The sequence below is a fragment of the Lepisma saccharinum genome, chromosome 12, assembly GCF_977018435.1.
Source record: "Lepisma saccharinum chromosome 12, izLepSacc3.1, whole genome shotgun sequence".
NCBI lineage: Eukaryota > Metazoa > Arthropoda > Insecta > Zygentoma > Lepismatidae > Lepisma > Lepisma saccharinum.
In genome coordinates this window covers 37,505,182-37,520,741 of record NC_139240.1, presented here as the reverse complement: position 1 = coordinate 37,520,741, position 15,560 = coordinate 37,505,182, and positions in this window count along the sequence as shown.

Sequence of the window (15,560 nt, the reverse complement as noted above, 5' to 3'; positions counted from 1 at the left end):
CAGACCCCAATACATTAGAAACATCTTATGCTGAAGATGATGGCTCTCTGGAATTTAATATACAAATAGGAGACGAACTGTATTTAGAAAATCCTGTAGTATCAGCTGCTGAACACCCCATAGTTGCAATATTCTTGTTTACATACCATGTCTAGACAAATTATTGTTGATGAATTACACAGACAAGCCAGACATAATTATAAGAGATTGCCAGTGGTTACTAAGGGCATAGATGATTTATGGCAGTGTGACTTGGTTGAAATGGCAAGTGGACAGCTGAAAAACTTAGACAAGATCAACAAGGGCTACAAGTATCTACTCACTGTCATAGATACATTTTCAAAATTTGCCTGGGCTGTGCCACTCAAATCCAAGACTGGAGCATGTGTTACAGAAGCCTTCAGGACAATCATCAATCAGATTGGAAGATCACCGCGCTATTTGCAAACAGATAATGGCAAAGAATTCTATAATTCTGTGTTCCAACAATTTATTAAAAGCCAGTCAATACAACATTACTCGAGTTACAGTGATCTCAAGGCCTCAATTGTAGAAAGATTCAACAAAACCCTAAAAAATCATATGTATAAGCAATTCACCCTTCAAGGTAATTATAAATGGCTTAATATTCTTCCAGAACTTTTACATAGATATAACAACTCGGTCCATTCCACAATCAACATGAAGCCCTCTGAGGTAACTTCATCTGATGAGCAAAAATTGATCAGAACTGTTTATTATCCTAGATCCAACAACAAGAAAAGCCAAATACAAGGTGGGTGATCAAGTAAGAATCAGCAAATATAAGCACTTATTCAAAAGAGGTTTTACAAGAAACTGGAGCACTGAATTATTTACAGTGGTTCAAGTTAAACCTGGGACCCTTAACACATATATAATAAAAGATCACCGAGGAGAAATTCTCAAAGGCAGGTTTTATGAAGAAGAACTCAGCAAAACTAAGCAGCCTGACACATATCTCATAGAAAAAATCATCCGCAGAAAAGGCAACAAGTTACTTGTCAAATGGCTAGGACTCCCAGAACACAGCTGGATCGATGCAGACAAAGTGATACTATGAACACCTGGGATGTTATAAAGAGGCTGCCAGAGCCTGAACAGCAGAATAAGAGAAATGGAATGCTGCTGCCTGATAATATTAGATGTCTTATTGTTGGGCCATCAGCTTGTGGTAAAACTACACTAATGATTGATATTTTTTATTGGCACCCAACTGGTTAGACTGGAAAAACAGGCACTTGTATGTCTTCTCTAAGAGCTTGGAACAATTAAAATATCAGCAACTGATGAAGCTATATGATGGACTGGATATAGCCACTTTTGAACCAGATGTTAAGCCACTCCATGAATGTCTTGATAACTCTGTTGTTGTGTTTGATGACATTATACTGGATAATCAAAACAAGGTTAGAAATTTCTTTACACAGGGCCGACACAAAAACATAGATTGCTTCTACCTGGCACAGACTTTTTCTAAAATTCCCAAGCAGCTGATCCGAGACAACAGCAATTTTATATGTGTGTTTCATCAAGATCATACCAACCTCAAACACATACATGATGAATATGTAGGTGGTGACTTGATCTACAATGATTTTTCCAAGTTTTGCAGTAGGTGCTGGAACCAGGACAGCTATGGGTTTGTCACAATTGATATGACAAGAAAACCTAATAGTGGTAAATATAGAAATAAAATTAACAATTTTCTAGACATTGAAACATATATAAATAACCATGAAAAGACCAATTATTGATGATCTTAAATTAAGAGATTATCTTGTAAAAAGATTTAAGGGATGGAAATCACAGAACCGAGGAATCTATGAACAACACAAGCAAACAGAACAGCCTATTATTGATGCTATTAGTGAATTAGGTAAAAATATCAAAACTGTTACAGAGCAGAATCAAAATTTGATCACAGAACTTGTACCTGTAGCTGCTAGGAACATATTAGATTATCCAATCACCCCACTTTCTAGTATTCATACACCTAGTCCTGTTGGTCCTCGAAGAATTGAAGCTACTCAGGATCCTATTGAATTGGGTCTTCTTGCTCAAAAATATTTAAGCACACCTAAAGACAACAAAGATGAGGTCTTAAGCTTATATGCTGACACAGAGATTGAGGCTGGATGCGGACTTTCAGAAACTTGTTTGGAAGTGGAGTGCAGCGAAGCTGAGTGAGAATTTGAGAGGCGAACTTCAGCAAGCAAGTGACAGTTACTATAGAAACTCTTCGGTCCACGATTCTAAAGAGAGACAGGTAATATGCTTTTCTAATGCCATCCTTTGCCAATGCAGACTTAAGGTCATAGTAACCCGAATCATGAGAGTTGCCATTTTATAAAGGGTTTTATATATTTAAGTTTATTCTGGTACCACCTGCAGTATGCAGATGCAGCCAAGCGAGAGCTTACGAGCTACCGCTAACCCCCAATAGAATTATATCTTTAATCTAAAAGGCTCCAGGTCTGATCCCCGAACCTTTCGAGGTTCACCTATGTCTCAAGACGTGGTGCAGGTGCGGAATTTCATCAATTTCTATACGAAATGTGATGAAAATTAACGTCATTTAGCCCCCCTCCCTAACCCAACGATTTGGCTTTTCTTTTGACACAAAGGGATGTGATGAAAATGTGTGAAATAACAGTCAACAGCGAACCCCTTTAACAACAGGAGATTCACCCTTTCTTCCAAATTAGAGTAATTAGTGCACTATCAACGGTAACTAATGTTATTTCAAATTGCACGTATTGGAGCTATCTAAACTTACATTGGTGAACGTGAAAGTCTTATATAGAAATTGGCAGCGACGATACGAATGTTAGTTATGTAAGATGTTGAAATTTGAGTCACTTCCCACCCTGATAGGCTAATCACCGCTGCAGTCAAGCGCAATACAATGAGGAGGAAAAGAAAATAGAATGTTTTCTTCCATAGCCGCGGGCGATCTGGGTACAGCCCAGCGCCCTAGCTTCGTCGCGGTTGTCCGCGTCGGGCTGGCACTATTGTATCGGGAGCGTCCGTCATTCCGCGTCGCGGAAGGTGTTGTCGGACTTTAGGGAGGCCCATTTTGCCAAAAATGCGGCCGGCCCAGGGACGTCCTTGGACGTTTCCCTATCGCTTCGCTCCTGGTAGCGCTGTGGTTCGCTCGCGGACCCGGTACCCTGCCTATGACAGATCTCCCATCTGGAAACTTTTCATCATTTCCAGGATTTAATCTACTTTTGAAAAGTACACATTCAAATTTGATGATCCTTTGACGCAAAATTTAGAATGATTTTTTTTACATTACTTTTGTACGTGATTTATGTGATAATTGATATAACAGTGCAGTAAGCTACAGAAATTATGTGAATGATTTTTTTACATTTTATGTTCGCGATAATTTTGCTCAGATCATGTTTCAGTTTTACCTTTCACGTATTTTAATTAATTATATCCTTAACTAAAAGTGAATAGTAAGATTATTGCTAAGGAGGAAAATAATTTAGTCTTGACTCCGACTCATTTGTACTATGTATTCACTGAGTCCAGCAGCGAGTATGCTGAGTCATTTTTTTTGTTGTTGTTTATTAATTAAAGATCTTTAAAGTTAAAATTTATTTTCGTTCAAAACTGACCGTAACTTGTCGATGATCAAAAATGCATGAGCTATAAACTGTTCAGATTATTGCCAAGAGGATATTAATTTTAAATAAATGTAGTTTTGGGAACGAACAAGGTTCCGCGGTCGACTCATTTATATTCGTAATGACACAATGCTCCTAGCTCCTCAAAGAAGGATGCTTAGCTTCAGGAGATAGTCGAGGAATTCACGAGTCAGTCGTTTTGCCTTACGTTACCTTAATTAAGGACTAAATTGTTTTTATCTAACTATGTGTTGACATGTGAAGAAATGAAACGCTTATTATACTTCTGGCAATGAAGCAGCAATTATGTCCGCTACTGTACGCCGGTCGTACGTAGTTAGAGTGACGCTACCATTAGTTCAGAGTATAAACCGCTCGATTAATTAGTGGATTCTGGTTTAGAAATAAAAGGTGCTTTAGTTATATGCATAAATAGGTCGAGAAATAATAATGGTGAATAAAGCGCATATATAGATAAATAAAGCAGTCTGCTATGGCAGAGTGTAAGATGTTTTAAGCCAATGGAAAGGCTTTACTGAGATGAAACAGTACGTACACATATTATATATATATTTCTGTTTCAAGCACCCAAAAGTTAGGCAAAGCCAACTTATAATGATTTAACTGGACACAATTAAGAGAGCACGGCGCGGATGTTTCTCACATGTTTGCGAGATCTTTTTTTTTTTGTTGTTGTTGATATTTTTTTCCCCCTCTCTGAGCTATTGCTTTGATGGACAGTTGAATATTCCTCCTACGCATTCATTTTATAGCTCATGACAAATTTTAATACCTTAAATTTCATGTGTATTTATATTATATCTACTGTTGAAACTTGAAGCCCAATTATGATATTTATATTTCGAGTTACGGCATTCATCAATATCAACGTTCCTTAGCGTTAATTAACCAATTTGGTTTCGTGTGCTTACCTAATCACGACGTTAATCACTTACTCACTGAATCACACATACAAGTTACAGATTGTTTAAATTAAGATAAAATTGATTATCAATTTTCATTAAATAATGTTAAAGTTTTGCGAATTTGTACCTATATTTAGAATTAATAAAGCAGAATCTTGTACTTCTTCCGCCTTAAGACCTCATCGTGTTTACATTCAGTCAGACCCTAAACAAGCGGAGAATACGTAGGAAATTGAGCAACCACTAACACATGAGAACGCGTTTTAGCAGTCACAGAGGTTTTGTAACATCATCTCTGTCCATCACAAGGACACGAATAACAGGCAACAGCTATTTGGGCGATTTTACGAAAAGTATTAATTTTATATGTGAATATTTATTGGTTGTTAAACACATGGATGTACTTTACTCAATTTATTTGCCAATTATGCACACTAGTTAGACGGAAGAGTGTGACGTTCACAGGGCGACGTTAGAAGTTTATGCAATGCGCATTTATACAGTGAGATTTATCAAGTAGAATGAAGAAATGGTGAAAAATACGAAATAATATGTAAATGCGCTTAGTGAATACCATTTTCTCCAGTTACCCAGGGATCCCAAATAACTGGTGAAAGTACCTTCTGCTATCGGCAGAATGGCGATAATGTCCAGTCTGAATAAAGACTTTAGTAAATGTTACGTATATATAAATATGCAAAGCATATTTTAATAGAGACCCGTGAACAAAATGTTTTCTTGACCCTTCGTGTGATATAATACTAGTAATGGCTGAACTATATTCACATAATTAAGGCATTATATTTTTTCCCCTTCTTGCCCACCCACCCTACATATATTTAGTTCCAAAGACAATAGTTGTAATTTGCATTAATATAAAAGAATAGGAAACGCATGGCTACGATATAATTTTAAATATGTCAATATAGAGCTCATATCACGCCTAATTAAAGAGAATTCAGCGCACTAAGTGGTCCAAAAAGGATTGCAACCTTTTTCACTTTGCATAGTTTGTTAGTAAATATAATATTATATCTTAATTTCCCGTCAGTTCAGGTGTTATCATTTTCGGAAATATTTTTCGCAGCGTTTCAGTATCCGTATGTACTTTGCAAAAGGTATTAATAATAGCGATGTTTGCCATATATTTTCTTAATACGATTATTTTATTGTGTTCTCGTTTCCCGTGCTCCAAGCCTGTAAAAGAAAAGTTTGAAATACAAGATTAGCATAGGACTGAATGACCCAGATAACGATTTCATTTCATACGGAATCATTGTTACGATCAAGTTGCTTAGAACTCGAACAAGATACATTCACAAATATGTAGTCACGTTTGTTACGTAACGACACGCGCTTTGATCTTTGGCGCATGTATGTTGTGTATCCTCTATTTCTTTCTGTCCAGAGCGCCGCGATGAATCCGAGCTGTACATCAAGAATTTACCCCCCCCCCCTTTTCCTTTTCCACTCCAGATTTCCAGTGAAGCTTCGTCCCATCCCGGCGACTCAAATTTCTTGCAAGTTAATTTCCTCCATTCCCTTTTATCGGCGTCAGTTAATTCCAGCAAACTCCGAAGGCTGCGATTCAGCGTTCCCATACATCCAGTAACCTTGGACAGTTCCGGCCGAACGATGAAAATTGATACAATGACAGGATTGCAATATGACAATGCACAATGGCTAACTCCGCTCCTTTTCCAAGGAACTGATTCTGAGCAACGATACATCTCCCGTTACTTTTTCCTGACTTCGCATAATCTGTTGCCTAGCGGCGACTCTATTGCTCTCACAGCCGGGCATGTTCCAGCATGCTTACCTTTTAGAATTTCCCCACCCAAGAATTTTCCCCCCTAGAGTTATTCTGACGTCATGACTTTCTTGCACTTCGGATAATAACTCGATCCAGCTTTCGACGTCGAAACATCAATTCCAAGTTGGCACTTCGAAATCTTCATACATCTAAGACAAAATTCAGTACTAATAATGGTGAACTGTTGGAGTTCTTTAAATAAAGCATTCAGATATAGCCTATAATGTAGTATGGATATGACAAGTATCTTGACAATTTATTTTTGCTGATGAGATTGTTCATATTCGTTAATCAATGGACACGACAATTGAGATGAGGCATGTTCAATTACATTTTTAGTTTTTTTACAAATTTCTCTTCGACTAGTACCTAAGGGATACTACGTCATTATTGCGTCACTTCAATTCATTTTACGCCACCTACATAATTAACATTTGAAGACAAAAAAATTTGGTTCCGCTCATTTACTTTGGTTTATTATCACCTCTGTAGATTTAGAGGCAATTATTGCAATTTTGTTAGCCTTCAATCACTATTTTCACCACGTTTACACTCCCGTTATGGTAAAATAATGCCTCACATCGTGAACCTTCACATTTTTAGCATATCAGTTATTTAAAATTGATTTACATTCTTTATTGCTTTTTATTATTAGTTATTATATTTTATTTGACATTAGGCCCCATTTTTAGTGATTTTGTACCTTTATTTGAATGGCATACTCTGGGTTATTGTGATTTTAAGGACTGTATTTTGAAACATTTCCCTGTTCCTTTTTTTTCATTGGCCACCTCATTCCTATCCTCACCTAATAATGTCTCGTATCTCCATGACGTCTACATCGCATAGCAGAGATTTCCTGAGACGCCTTCAACATTGGAATTCTACGCGCCGGCGACCTTCAGAGAGCAGCACCATTTACCATCGCCTCTCAGTTCGTGGAGTCAACAATTTCAGTTTTCACCCGGCATACATAAACACGCCGAGTACTTCGCATTACCTCCTCGACCTCAGGACTGCACTGCGACCGTCGGCCGATGGGATTTGTGCTAGCCACCAGAGCACACCTTCAGTTTTCTCCCATTTCTACGCTCCGGCCCTCAAGATGCAGCGGATACACGCCCCCTTTTCCTAAAAGTACTGTCTTTATTTCCGCTGGAATTCCAGTCAGAACTACATTCCAGCTCAAAGTGATGCAGTGGATGAAAACTTTTCCCGTCATGGGTCCCAGCCTACAAGTTTCAAGTGGCCAGAAGAAAACATGACACCTTTTACCCCATCTTCAGTATCCTTCGATTTGGTTACCATTCAGACGCCCGTACGCAGCAAGACCAGCTTTACTTTCATGTACGGTCCCCACCACAAGTGTGTTACCATCTTCGAGTGCAGGCATATGCAACCCGCCAAGCACACCTACTTTAGCTGTTACTTCTACAGCAAGGCAGACTTTACGAGACTAGGTTCCCTAGTCCGGTGAACAGCATTCTCCCCTGGATGATGAATTCTACAGTACAGTTAGCAGCACAAATTAATCCAACTGTTTCTTCCTTTTGTTCACCCGCCGATCTTCAAGATTTACCCCCCGCCTCATCAAACGTCCCTCACCCAGAATTTTACATCCAGTGGTACAATCACGAATACTTCTCGTTCCTTAAACTACAAAAGGACCGATATTCTCACGTGATGATTGGGATGTAAATTGTGACCCCCTCTTTCCGGTTTTCGCAGTTGCAAACACTTTTGCACGGACTCCATGGAATGCAGTGGATAATACACGCACGTGCTTTCGCGTGTCTTCAGAACATTCCGGACCTTACAGAGGAACTTTTACGCCATACAGCAAGGACTGTAGGATTACTTTTTTTAATAACCAATATATATACACATATAATGGACATTTGAGTTTAATATTCCACTCATTATGTATTTGTAGTGGACTAAGTTGTTTTTCTTTACTTATCACGTGTGTATTCAAATATCTACTCATATTTAATGGACGGTGTTGGACAATTTTGGTATTTTAATACGTAATGCAGTATAGCATTATTCACTATAATATGATATATTTTCAACAATCTTTTTTTTTCTCTCATTTTTATTGGAAGATGGTACTTATATCTTCTATACATATATTATTCTCTCACAGAGATTCAATGGACGGAGAAACTTGCGTGTGCTTCGATACAATATATATTCACCAGGATCCTCTTATATTAGTGCAAATTGTCTTGAAATTTATTGTGGCGTGAGCAGTTGCTCCCATATTCCTAGTGCTTTGGTGTTAGCCCCCCACATGCTTAGTGGGTGGAGCCACAACTTATGGCTTTGGCCATTCTGACGTCAGTTCAGCAGACTAGTGATAAGCAACTCCTCTCGTGGGAGGATTGGTCGAGTTCAGTGGTGTGTGTGTCTGACGTATCAAACATAGTTCTCTGACCCGAGCTGACGTTACAGCTTAGCTCGTGTTGATAAACATTTCTTGGAAGCCAATGTATGCGTGCTCAGCATAAATATTGTAGTACGCACGCGTTCATTTCATTCATGCTAGAGACGAACGAAATATGGCATTGGACTTCTCATTTTTGATTGCCATCTCGGCTTTTAATTTTAGTTTGCTCCCACAGAGCTTTTGTCTTGATATTCGATAGTCCAAATTAGATTACGACTTGACACCTGTCAACCAAATCTAATTTTGACTGCATTTTTTTTCCTTCCCTTTAGTTTTAGAGTTAGTCTGTAGTGTTCATTTTCACTGATGTGAAATGTATTTTTATTTTTCTTCACTAAATAAATAGACCTTCTAAGGGACTGCATTGGCATAACCGGCACTGTACCTGCAATTTGTCTAAACGTTTTAAAAAAAAAAAATTCAAAGGAATTTTTTTCGCCCAGCTGGATACCGTTACGTATCCCTCATTTTCATTTTCGAGTTACGTTTAGCTAAGCAGCCTGACAGGAAGTATAGGAAAGTGTTAACTTCAGCACCAGCTCAGCGAAAAGCATTCGCCAATATTTGCAAAGGAAAATTGATGAGAGAGAAAAAGGGGAGGTGTTTTGATGAGGAGGAAGGCAAGTTGGATCTGGCTCGGGAGAGACAGGGGAGTTGGTCTTGGGGTTTGAAGAGAACAGGAGAGTGGTTCAGGAGTAAGAAGAAGGGAGTTTTGAGTATTGGAGAGAGGAGAGTGAGTTTGATTTTGAAGGAGATTGAGGCTGGATGCGGACTTTCAGAAACTTGTTTGGAAGTGGAGTGCAGCGAAGCTGAGTGAGAATTTGAGAGGCGAACTTCAGCAAGCAAGTGACAGTTACTATAGAAACTCTTCGGTCCACGATTCTAAAGAGAGACAGGTAATATGCTTTTCTAATGCCATCCTTTGCCAATGCAGACTTAAGGTCATAGTAACCCGAATCATGAGAGTTGCCATTTTATAAAGGGTTTTATATATTTAAGTTTATTCTGGTACCTCCTGCAGTATGCAGATGCAGCCTAGCGAGAGCTTACGAGCTACCGCTAACCCCCAATAGAATTATATCTTTAATCTAAAAGGCTCCAGGTCTGATCCCCGAACCTTTCGAGGTTCACACGCTCAGTAAAAGTGTGTCACAAGACGATAGATTACATTGAGTTGATGGTCACTAATGAAAAAGAAGAATTAGTTGATTTTGCTGGAGCCACAACAACTGCAATCATAGAGATTAATATTTAAATAAAAATACATACAAAAAATGGAAAAAATTGAGAGTTATGAGCTACAATCATCCCCCCCAAACAGGAGGACCTTTGCAAATTTAAATCAACCCAACACAGAGATTGAGGTTGATCTTGATGTAGGGGATGGCTTTATACACCCTCACAGAGCAGATCTATACATCAAATTTGATGTTGTAAAGCTCGATGGTACAGATTATCCGGCAAATTCAAATATAAGATTGGTGGACAATTTTGTGCCACATCTGTTCTCTGAAATTGAGATCAGAAAACATGGTGTTGTTATAAACAGAGTGGATTACCCTGGCATTACCTCTACAGCTTTGGCCACACTAAAATTATCCAAAACCGAGGCTTCTTACTACAAAATAGGTGGATTTGAGGCTGGTGATAAAATAATATCTAAGAGTCACACAGTGCTGTTTCCCATGCGCCTGTTGCCAGGATTCTTCTCAGATTACAAAGATATTATGTGGAAGGGTGGTTTAAGAATCACATTTAGAAGAGCTGCCAATGATAATAATGCTTTGATGAGGTACAGTACATTAAACTCTACAGACATGTCCAAGGATGATTTTCTTAAATTATATGAAGCTCTGCCTAATACCCTACCTGATGAGGGCAAGTGCCTTATTCAGACTATGGAGCTAAGAATCCCGGTTGTTGAATATGAAGCCAGTTATGCTCTTAAATACAAAGCTGATATCCTAAAAAATCCACAGGTGCCTTTACAATTTTATACATATCAATGTGTACAGAAGCCTGCCACTGGTACCTATTATGAATTTGATGCTACAAATTCATTCTCCAGTATACAATATGACATGCCAGATTTTGTGGTGGTACTGTTTCAGACTGGAAGACACAATAATCAGGAAAAAAATTCAAGTAAATTTGATAACTGCAACATCAAGAAAATATATCTTAAAGGTACTATTATCGTATGGGTGAAACACCTACGAATCATATATTTCGGACTTCTTTACATTGCTAACGTGTTGCGGAACATTTCTTAAGGCAAAATAATGCATTTCTAACTAAGATAATGTTTATTTTCTCTATTTACGAGTACTTACTGTTACTTGTTGTTTCGAATCTGTAACACATTATGGCCGTGATAGCATACTGGTTTAGGGGGCGTTCTGAGAGTGTTTTGTCGATTTATGCAGTGGTGCAACCTCGTTCACCGGAAAATATCTACTTTCGTGCCCCTATTTGAAATTATGCTAATACGTCGCATTTACGTGTAGAACTTGTAAAATAACCTTGTGATTTACCACGTTCATTGTCCATACACAGCAATTCGGAACCATCTTTCTTTCGCAATTCGGAACCATTTTTCTTTCGCAATTCGGAACCATCTTTCTTTCGCAATTCGTTAATGCTCTTCCTTTACGCACAACACTCTTGCAACCTTGAATATTGACGTCAGACGAGGAATGCCTACGTGGTTAGGTTAGGCCTGTTAGGTTAGGTTCCATTAGCATAAATACAAAGAAAAAATAATATTTTCGCTAAGGGACGCGTTACCTTTGTATTGCCTAACATGAAAAAGGTCTCTCCTGTGACGTCAGAACACAATGTTGCTAGAGTATTGTGCGATAAGTGACACACATTCGGGTCGGAACCATCTTTCATTCGAAATTGGTTAATGCTCTTCCTTTACGCACAACAATCTTGCAACCTTGAATATTGACGTCAGACGAGGAATGCCTACGTGGTTAGGTTAGGCCTGTTGGGTTAGGTTCCATTAGCATAGATACAAAGAAAAATTATTATTTTCGCTAAGAGACGCGTTAGCTTGTATTGCCTAACATGAAAAAGATCTTTCCTGTGACGTCAGAACACAATGTTGCTACAGTGTTGTGCGATAAGTGACACCCATTCGGGTCGGAACATCTTTCTTTCGTAATTCGTTAATTCTCTTCCTTTACGCACAACAATCTTGCAACCTTGAATATTGACGTCAGACGAGGAATGCCTACGTGGTTAGGTTAGGCCTGTTAGGTTAGGTTCCATTAGCATAAATACAAAGAAAAATTGTAAAAACAGCTCTCTCCTGTGACGTCGGAACACAATGTTGCTACAATGTTGTGCGATAAGTGACACCCATTCAGGAAAAATGGCTTGTTCCGAACTCGACAGGTGGTTCTAGTGAAAACACGGCGAGGCTGAAACACTGGCTACGGGGTTGCATCGCCTTAACACACGGAACATTGCACTCTCATGCAAAAAGCAAATGGCGGGAGCAGAAACAGCGTGTCGGACAGAGATTTTCGCAGAAAACAAAACGCATTCACATTAAAATGGATCAAATCTACATTCAGGAACTTCCAAAACGCTCAAGAAAATGATTTCCGTAAGTACTTTCTCCTGTAAATTTGAAGGAAATTTGAAGGAATCCGTTTCACCCATACGATAATGTTACCATCTTAAAAATGGCAGAAATGAGGTATTTCCTAGAGAAAATTATAATTTAGACATGTCCAAGGATGATTTTCTTAAATTATATGAAGCATTTACAGCATACAAAAGGGTCACTACTGGCAATACTGACATGTATTACACACCAGATGAATTCAAAGCACAGAGACCCATGTTTGTCATCAACACCTCAAAAAGGAAACAAGTTGTGGTTAATGACAGGACAAACATTAAAATTATTTGTGAATTCCATGATGCACTCCCTGATGACACCATATGTAGTGTTATTCTTATAGGGGAAAAGTCATATGTTTATGATGTAAGAAATGAGAGAGCCACAGAGCAATTCTAGAAGATTTCTGCATATTACATTGTTTTAGTACTAGATATGCAAGTTGAGACTGGTGCCCAATTGAACTTAAACCGGAAGTGGACCGGAAGTAAATATGTGTGGGTAGGTGTAAGTGGGTGTGGGTGTATGTGGGTGGGTGTGGGTGGCTCTTATGAGCATCTTGGCTTAGTTTTAAGTGTATCCAAAACAATATCAAGAGGGGCATATTTTTAACAAGCTTATGGACAACAATCTCACAGATGTAGCTTTTTTAAGTGTAGGCAAATCAATCTGAGGGGGCTCATACTTTCACGGGAAATTCCCGAGGGTATTTTTACAAAAATCTTGGATTAGACAGAGTACCACACTTGAGCAATAAGCTCATATGCACATCTTGAGCTAGTTTTAAGTGTAGCCAAATCTGCCTGAGGGGGGCTCATACTTTCTCGAGTTTATAATATGGCCTTTCCCACTACTTCTCTGGCATCCAGTGCTACCTTGGTTACGCGCGTCGTGTACAATTCGTGTAATTTATTCGCAATGCGATGATCGGTGCTAAGTTTTCTTTTACCTTGAAACAGGCATTCTTTGTAGTCTTTCATGCTAAATTTACTGATACTTATTTTTCCCACCCCTTTCGCTTTCTTGATCTCTTTTTCTTCTGCAATCTTGACGCAGTACATTTTGGCACGAAGCCCCGCAAATTCGCTGATGTACTTCCCGCCAACTTCATCTTTGTATTTTCCAATCGTAATTTTATTTTCTGTCGAATGCAAGTGATGGCCTGATGGTAAGTTGCTAAAATCAAAAAGATGCTTCATCGAACTCAGATCATGTTCGAGGCTTGGTGTTTGGATTTGAAAAACGAAGCTATCCGTGTCAATGTAACATATTTCAATGTTATCTCCATAAAAGGGTTGAAACTGATCGTAGTAGGATTGGTACATGTGGAATTTAGAGAGTTCAAGGACGGTGGCACCTATGGCAATCGGATTGTTGAGCATCACTTGCTTCTTGTTCTTCTCGACGAATATCAGATTCTCGTCGAAAATGGTGAACTTTTTGAAGTAGGGGGAAGCAGCAATTTTCTCGAATTTCTTTTCGTCCGTGACCAACGTTGCGTCGATGTAATGGCGCACGTTCTCCATCGTCTTGCCGTAGATGGCGTTCTTGAATAGTTTGTACAGATCCTTGTCTGCAGGCGATGTTGATTGCGCTCTGCGTTGCGTGTTCTCGGCTATGTAGGGTTCGACCCACTTGCTCTGTCGGAACTTCAATCCTCTATGTACTTTCTTCAGCTGCAAGCCGTGACTTACGTAAAATTGGAGGAGTCGGTAGTGCAGAACGTAATTCCGCTTGTTCTCCACGTTTGAGTAGTGTAATTAAGAAATTCAAGCAAGTGTATAATAAAGAACATTTTCTGAAGTCTACTAGCTCTCCAGTCAGGGTGACAGCCACCACCCTGAAACTTAAGGCGCAGCTGAAAGCTGCCCGGCGGGCGCTAAAAGCACGCGCCCCCACTTCCCCTTCATCCCCTTCGCCCTCTGTGTCCTTACCCGAGGACATGATACAGGACGAAGCCGCGGATGAAGAATTTATCAAGGTGACAGGGCCTAGAAATAGAGTACGCCTTAAAAGGTAACGATCATACCTACAGCTATGGCTTATTGTCTCCAATGGAACCTTAACGGTTTCCGTACACATCTCGAGGAACTGCAAATTCTAATATCTGAATTTGACCCTGCCATTATATGTCTCCAAGAGACACATTTTCGTCCAAATGAATCAGTGATTTTGAACGGCTACACGCTTTACCACACCGACAAGCTTCCTCAGGGTCGTCGTGCACACGGTGGTGTTGCAATCGGTGTTCGAGATAACATCCACTCTACACCAATCTTTCTCACCACCTCCCTCCAAGCTGTCGCCGTGCGGGTCCATCTACCACAGCCAATATCTGTGTGCTGTGTCTACATCACAAAGGAGGAGCGATTCTCTCTTGAGGACCTCCTTTGTATATTCGAACAACTTCCGTCTCCTGTAGTTCTTTTGGGCGATTTTAATTCCTACCATTGTTTGTGGGGCTCCGTTCGTACAGAGCCCCGGGGTCAAATTGTAGATCAATTCCATGAGGCATCAGGTTTAACGTTGCTGAATGATGGGACTCCCACATATTTCAGTCATTCCTCAGGCACATACTCTTCGTTGGACTTGTCCTTCTGCAGTCCAAGCCTTGCTCCTACCACATCTTGGAGCGTTCACCCTGATCTCTGTGGGAGTGATCACTTCCCACTCTTTCTTACTCTGGAACATCTTCAGCACTCACGTGAACAACACCCTCACTGGCATCTCAGTCGGGCCGACTGGGGTGCCTTCGAGAGTGCAGTGGACCTTGAAGTCGATCTTGCGTCGACTTTACCACCAATCGACGCCTTAGATATATTTGTGTCAAGAGTGCATGATGCTGCACGCACCTCCATCTTACATCCCAGTGGAACTGCGAGGCGACGCCCAGTCCCCTGGTGGACTGCGGATATCAGTGCAGCCATCAAGGACCGCAATAATGCCCTAGATCGATTTAATAGAAACCACACTGCCGCAAACATCGAGCAGTTCCGCATTAAACGTGCCCGTGCCCGTCAGCTCATTCGAGCCAGTAAGAAGGCGTGCTGGGTCCAATACGTGTCTTCTCTGACGAAGCAGG